The sequence below is a fragment of the Dryobates pubescens genome, chromosome 7, assembly GCF_014839835.1.
Source record: "Dryobates pubescens isolate bDryPub1 chromosome 7, bDryPub1.pri, whole genome shotgun sequence".
NCBI classification, from domain to species: domain Eukaryota; kingdom Metazoa; phylum Chordata; class Aves; order Piciformes; family Picidae; genus Dryobates; species Dryobates pubescens.
The window spans coordinates 15,576,364-15,583,135 of NC_071618.1; positions in this window are offsets into that span (position 1 = coordinate 15,576,364).

Genomic DNA, 6,772 nt, shown 5'->3' on the forward strand with positions numbered 1-6,772 from the left:
TGAGGAAGACTACTTTCTTCAACCTGTAGACCACCAAAAATACCACCAGAGAATGCTGCGCAAGCGCAAAAGGACTTCAAGCTCATTATGATATGAAGCAAGACTAGCGGGGTTAGGAAATGAATATGTATAGGCGTATTGTGAAACTCGATGCATATGTAACATTTCAGGGAGTAAACAGGGTAATTAGTGTTGCTGAAGTTGTGCATGCTTTGAAGGAATGATCCCCATGCACCTCAGCGCTGAATAAATACAACTTTTGAGTTGTGAAGCACCTTGCGTACTGTGCCCAGTTCTGGGCCCCTCAGTTTAATAAGGACATCGAGACACTTGAACGTGTCCAGAGAAGGGCAACAAGGCTGGTGAGAGGCCTTGAGCACAAGCCCTGTGAGGAGAGGCTGAGGGAGCTGGGATTGTTTAGCCTGGAGAAGAGGAGGCTCAGGGGAGACCTTATTGCTGTCTACAACTACCTGAAAGGTGGTTGTAGCTAGGACAAGGTTGGTCTCTGCTCCCAGGCAACCAGGACCAGAACAAAAGGACACAGTCTCAAGCTGCGCCAGGGGAAGTTTAAGATTGAGGTGAGGAGAAAGTTCTTCACAGAGAGAGTTGTTAGCCGTTGGAATGTGCTGCCCAGGGAGGTGGTTGAGTCACTGTCCCTGGAGGTGTTCAAGATGGCATTGGATGTGGCATTTGGTGCCATGGTTTAGTAGTCATGAGGTGTTGGGTGACAGGTTGGACTTGATGATCCTTGAGGTCTTTTCCAACCTTATTGATTCTATGATTAGGGAACTAATTGCTCAGGGATTTTGGAAGCAATGGTGAGCTGTCTGGAAGGCAGAGAGTTTGGAATGTCATAAGGGGAGAAGGTAATACACACTGAATAGACTCCACCATAAAATGGATAACAGAACATAGGCTGTGTTTACTGATGGATCTCTCTGTCTTGTAGGAAAACAGCATAGGTGTTAAGTTGCTGTGTGAAGTCTTACATAACAAGTCACAGAAGTGGCTGGGGGTGAAGGTAAATTGAGTTAGTTTGCAGAGGTGAAAGTCACCCAGTTGGCTCTAGATACTGCTGAGCGAGAGAAATGGCCAGTGCTTTATCGGTACGCTGACTCATGGATGGCAGCAAATGCCCTGGGGGAGGTGGTTAAAACTATGACAGGAAAACAACTGGCAATAGAGAGGCAAACCCATCTGGCTGCCCTATTGTGGCAAGATAACGGTTGCCTGATTAGACAAGCTCATGGTAAAGATAAGCCACATAGATAAGCCAAAGATAAGCCCAGGTACCCAAGAGTACTGAGCAACATCAAAACAACCAGCAGGTAGACCAGGTTCATAAGTTCATAAGGTTAAAGTGTTGTAAACAGACCTGGATTGGCAGCATAAGGGTGGAATTATTTTGGGCCTCAAAAGGCAAATTTTGTGGTGATATGGCACCCCAGAAAGAACTGAGCTGGAAAATGGACTTATTTTTGGAACAGATTCATAGACACCTGGGCTAAAGAGCTTGTGTTGAGTGGATATATCACATCCCCTATTACAATGTAATGGATTATTAGAGACTGCACTCAAAGCAGTGGCTGCTGAGCCATTTAAAAATTGGGATGAACATTTAGCAAAAGCTACTTGGTTAGTTAACACCAGTCTAGATGGTCCTGCTTAGTCAGAACTTCTATGTACTGTAGAAAGGGATAAAGTCCCTATGGTGCACATAAAGTATATGTTGGTGAAACAGTCAAGATTACTCCTGACTTGAGCTGAAGCAAAGGCACTCATGGGATTGCTTCTGCTGAAGGACCTAGGTGCATTTATTGGATAATAAGGAGGCTGGCAAAATTAGATGTGTACCTCAAGGAGATTTGATTTTTTTTTTGGTGAGAATAGCCAGTAATTTGAAGTGTATGATGTTGGAGTTATGTGATACAGCTGATTACCCTTTCTCTATTTATTACAGTAAGAATCACCCAGACTAATGAAGAACAAACCTCAGATCATCATCCCCATGGTCATCATTTTCACCACAGATCATGAACGTGGACTGCAGCACATACACCAGCTGCAAGCTCCTCATCCTCATTTAACAATTCCAAGTGCCAGGTGCTGCACTTTGGCCATGGCAACCCCATGCAGAGCTACAGGCTAGGGTCAGAGTGGCTGGAGAGCTCCCAAACAGAGAGGGACCTAGGGGTACTGATTGACAGCCACCTAAACATAAGCCAGCAGTGTGCCCAGGTGGCCAAGAAGGCCAATGGCATCCTGGCCTGCATTAGGAATAGTGTGGCCAGCAGGAGCAGCGAGGTCATTGTGTCCCTGTACTCTGCATTGGTTAGGCCACACCTTGAGTCCTGTGTCCAGTTCTGGGCCCCTCAGTTTAGGAAGGACATTGAGACACTTGAACGTGTCCAGAGAAGGGCAACAAGGCTGGGGAGAGGCCTTGAGCACAAGCCCTGTGAGGAGAGGCTGAGGGAGCTGGGATTGTTTAGCCTGGAGAAGAGGAGGCTCAGGGGTGACCTCATTGCCCTCTACAACTACCTGAAAGGTGGTTGTAGACAGGAAGGGGTTGGTCTCTTCTCCCAGGCAACCAGCACCAGAACAAGAGGACACAGTCTCAAGTTGCGCCAGGGGAGGTTTAGGCTCGAGGTGAGGAGAAAGTTCTTCACCGAGTCATTCGTCATTGGAATGTGCTGCCCAGGGAGGTGGTGGAGTCACCGTCCCTGGAGGTGTTCAAGAGGAGATTGGACGTGGCACTTAGTGCCTTGGTCTAGTCATGAGGTCTGTTGGGACAGGTTGGACTTGATGATCCTTGGGGTCTCTTCCAACCTTAGTTATACTGTGATACTGTGATCCTGCTGCACCCAACTTCACCTGACTGACAGATGGAACCTGTGGTTTTGGACTAAGTCAATTTTGTGAACATTTTTGAGAAATGGCACATGGACACAGGAGCTGTGTGTATATATATACTAAAAGAAAGGAAACAAGTAGTTGTGACTTAAGTGTGACATAAATGGTTGTAGCCAGGAGGGGGGTTGGCCTCTTCTCCCAGGCAACCTGTGTCAGAGCAAGGGGACACAGTCTCAAACTGCGCCAGGGGCAGTTTAGGTTGGATGTTAGGAAGAAGTTCTTCACAGAAAGAGTGATTGGTCATTGGAATGGGCTGCCCAGGGAGGTGGTGGAGTCACCATTACTGGAAATGTTTAAAAGCAGCCTGGATGAGGCACTTGGTGCCATGGTTTAGTTGATTAGATGGTGTTGCTTGACAGGTTGGACTTGTTGATCTTAAAGGTCTTTTCCAACTTGGTTAATTCTGTATTCTGTATACCATACTTTTAAAAGCCAACACTTTGGTGGAGAAACTTCCCTTCTCTTTTGGACTATCTTGGGCTGATGTGTCTCTTATTTCTTTACCCAAATATTGGATAAAGCAGCCTCGGGCGAAGGTTCACTGCAGCTCGTTTAATACAATACTGCATAACTCAGCTAATGCATGCTTGGTTTTATTTGCCTTTTTTGTTCGTTTGTTTAAATTTCATGTCTTTCAGTGCTGTAAGATTCATTGACATTGGATACCTGAACAGCAGTGTAGCTTCTTGGGTTGGTAGTTTATGTAGCTAGTTTGTCATGGTTTGAGACTGGGTGCTTTTAAGAAACCATACAGAGGACATCTGGATAGGTCCAAGACGTGGACAGGAGAGTCTAATTGTTGTTATTTCATTCCCAGAATGCCTGCATCTAGCCTTTATAAGCGACAGCACAAGCTGCCTCTTCCCCTTTTTCGCTTTCCCTCTCTCCCTTCCTGATGCTGCTCCCTTATCTTTGTGATTGCTGGGAAGTGAGGCCTATAGTGGCCATGGTAGGTGCCAGGAGCTGGTTGGCTGAATTTTAGCTGCATCACAAGGGTTTGGTAACAGGGGTGCAGAGGGGCTTAGTATGGCGGGGGGTAGACATTTGAGGCCTGCATTTTTGTCGTGGTTGGTGGAGGTTTGGAGAAGGCTTTGGCCTGATGGGGTTCTGTGTTAAGCCCAGACTATGTATTTTCTCTATTTTATATGCTTTTACACTGTAGGATGTAGTTTATGAACAGCTCTTCCATTTAATCTTCCAATATATTCTGTATTTCTATCCAGTCCTGTGTGGAGTTTTATTTACTGCTTTGGGAGTAGTTTAGAGCCTGTCTCCCTCCACTGCCTTAAACACAGACACAGTTCTACATAATATTTTTATATTTGTCACTGTGACATTGCCATTGGAATGTGCTGCCCAGGGAGGTGGTGGAGTCACCATCCCTGGAGGTGTTCAAGAGGGGATTGGACGTGGCACTTGGTGCCATGGTCTAGTCATGAGGTCTGTGGTGACAGGTTGGACTCGATGATCTTTGAGGTCTCTTCCAACCTTGGTGATTCTGTGATCAGACTCCCCAAAATTTTAATGTTTGACCTGAGAAACTAAGACTGGGGACATGAAAATTGTGACCAAAAATTGATAGAACTATCTCAGAATAAATAGTCTCTTAAATTAGTATACTTTCCATTTGATATTTTAAGAATCAGTAATAAGGTTTAACCAGCTTTGCATAGAAATAATCTTCAAATTAATGAAAGTGAGACATCAGACTTTTTTCAAGTGTGTTTGAAAAGCAGATGCCTATCAGTCTGGAACAGTTATCAGACTACATTAGAAAAAAAAATAGTGATAACCACTGAATAACTGAGTTTGGTGTTTGAAAGAAATGGACTCTGAAACCCAGAAGAAATATAAACAGAAATTGGCTGCATCAATTTGCTCTAGTCAACATTATGAGCACAACTACCAAGAGAGCTGAAACCTCTGATAGAGCAGATTTTTTTTTCCCATGGCATGAACTGTAAATGGCAGAGATAAGTTCCCAAGGACATACAGATAACTGGAAGGAAAGTATCTTAGTTAAGCAAAACAATGCCATTCATTGCTTATTCTGAGAACACTGTGAACATTGCTTGGAAACAGACAACTCCAGAGCTGTATTTCATTTAGTAAAGTATTAGTAACCACCTAAACCATGGTAATCAGTAACAGGGCATGTAAGGGGAAACCCACCTTTTATTGTTGGTCTAATGAAATGGAAGAATTGTCAACACAACTATTTGGGCTTTTAAAAGGCCCGTGATAAGGAAGAAAATTTCTGGTCTTACATCATCAGCCTGTTGATGATTTATTTATTTTTTTCAGATTGCTTAAATTCTTTTTTCTCTCATCATTGCCAGTGATGGATCCTTGCTCTGCATCCATAATTTTCAACAGGTGAATATTTCTCAATAGAATAGAATAGAATAAACCAGGTTGGAAGAGACCTTCAAGATCATCATGTCCAACCTGTCATCCAACACCACCTAATCAACTAAACCATGCAACCAAGCACCCCATCAAGTCTCCTCCTGAACACCTCCAATGATGGTGACTCCACCACCTCCCTGGGTAGCCCATTCCAATGGCAAATCACTCTCTCTGTGTAGAACTTCTTCCTAATCTCCAGCCTAAACCTCCCCTGGTGCAGCTTGAGACTGTGTCCTCTTGTTCTGGTGTTGGTTGCCTGGGAGAAGGGACCAACCTCCGCCTGTCTACCACCTCCCTTAAGGTAGTTGTAGAGAGCAATAAAGTAACCCCTGGGTCTCCTCTCCTCCAGGCTAAGCAAGCCCAGCTCCCTCAGTCTCTCCTCATAGGGCTTGTGTTCCAAGCCCCTCACCAACTTTGTTGCCCTTCTCTGGACACGTTCCAGCAAGTCAACATCCTTCCTAAACTGAGGGGCCCAGAACTGGACACAGTACTTGAGGTGTGCCCTAACCAGTGCAGTGTACAGGGGTATAATGACCTCTCCGTTCCTGCTGGCCACACTGTTCCTGATGCAGGCCAGGATGCCTTTGGCCCTCCTGGCTGCCTGGGCACACTGCAGGCTCATGTTCAGCCTACCATCAACCAGCACCCCTAGGTCCCTCTCTGCCTGGCTGCTCTCCAGCCACTCTGACCCCAGCCTGTAGCTCTGCATGGGGTTGCTGTGGCCAATGTGCAGAACCTGGCACTTGGATGTGTTCAATCTCATGCCTACAGTAATTATGTGCCTGGGATTTTTTTTTTTTTAATCACTTATTTGCTTGAGAAAGATAAAATGGGGGAGGTAACACCCTACATTAAAACAAATTGTTCTCTCTTTTGGAGATACTGATAGCTCTGAGCCACAGGAACTAAAATAGTAATGAAGGAATGCACTGGCAGGTAAAGCGTGAGGCAGCAACATGTTGGTGAGGAACTGTGTTGTTAAAGCTCAGAACTGGATGATTAACTTGTTATGCCCATCTGCTGGGGAAGATGACTCACTTATATGCTTACTACAATACACTTGTAGAAAACCTTTGTATCTAACAATGCACAATCCACTTGGATTACAGATTAATGCAATTAGATTATTATTTTACCACTTTTTGGTGCATGTCTAGGAAGCAGTAACCAAAACTTGGTAACATTTGTTCCCAAGTGACAGAGATGACCCTAAAATGATATTTAAATTGTATTAAACAACAAAAAAATAATCAATCTGTTCAGCTTGTTTATTAAATTGGCAAAAACTAGAAGCTTTTCTAAAAAGAACAACTGACTGAATGGACTTAAAGCTACGATGGCAAGAAAGGAAACGCTTTTGCTGCTTTGGAGAACAGGATGGTGATGAAATACTGACATTGAACAAATCAAATATTTAGGTGCCCAAAAAAACCAAAAAGGAAATAGAAATTAA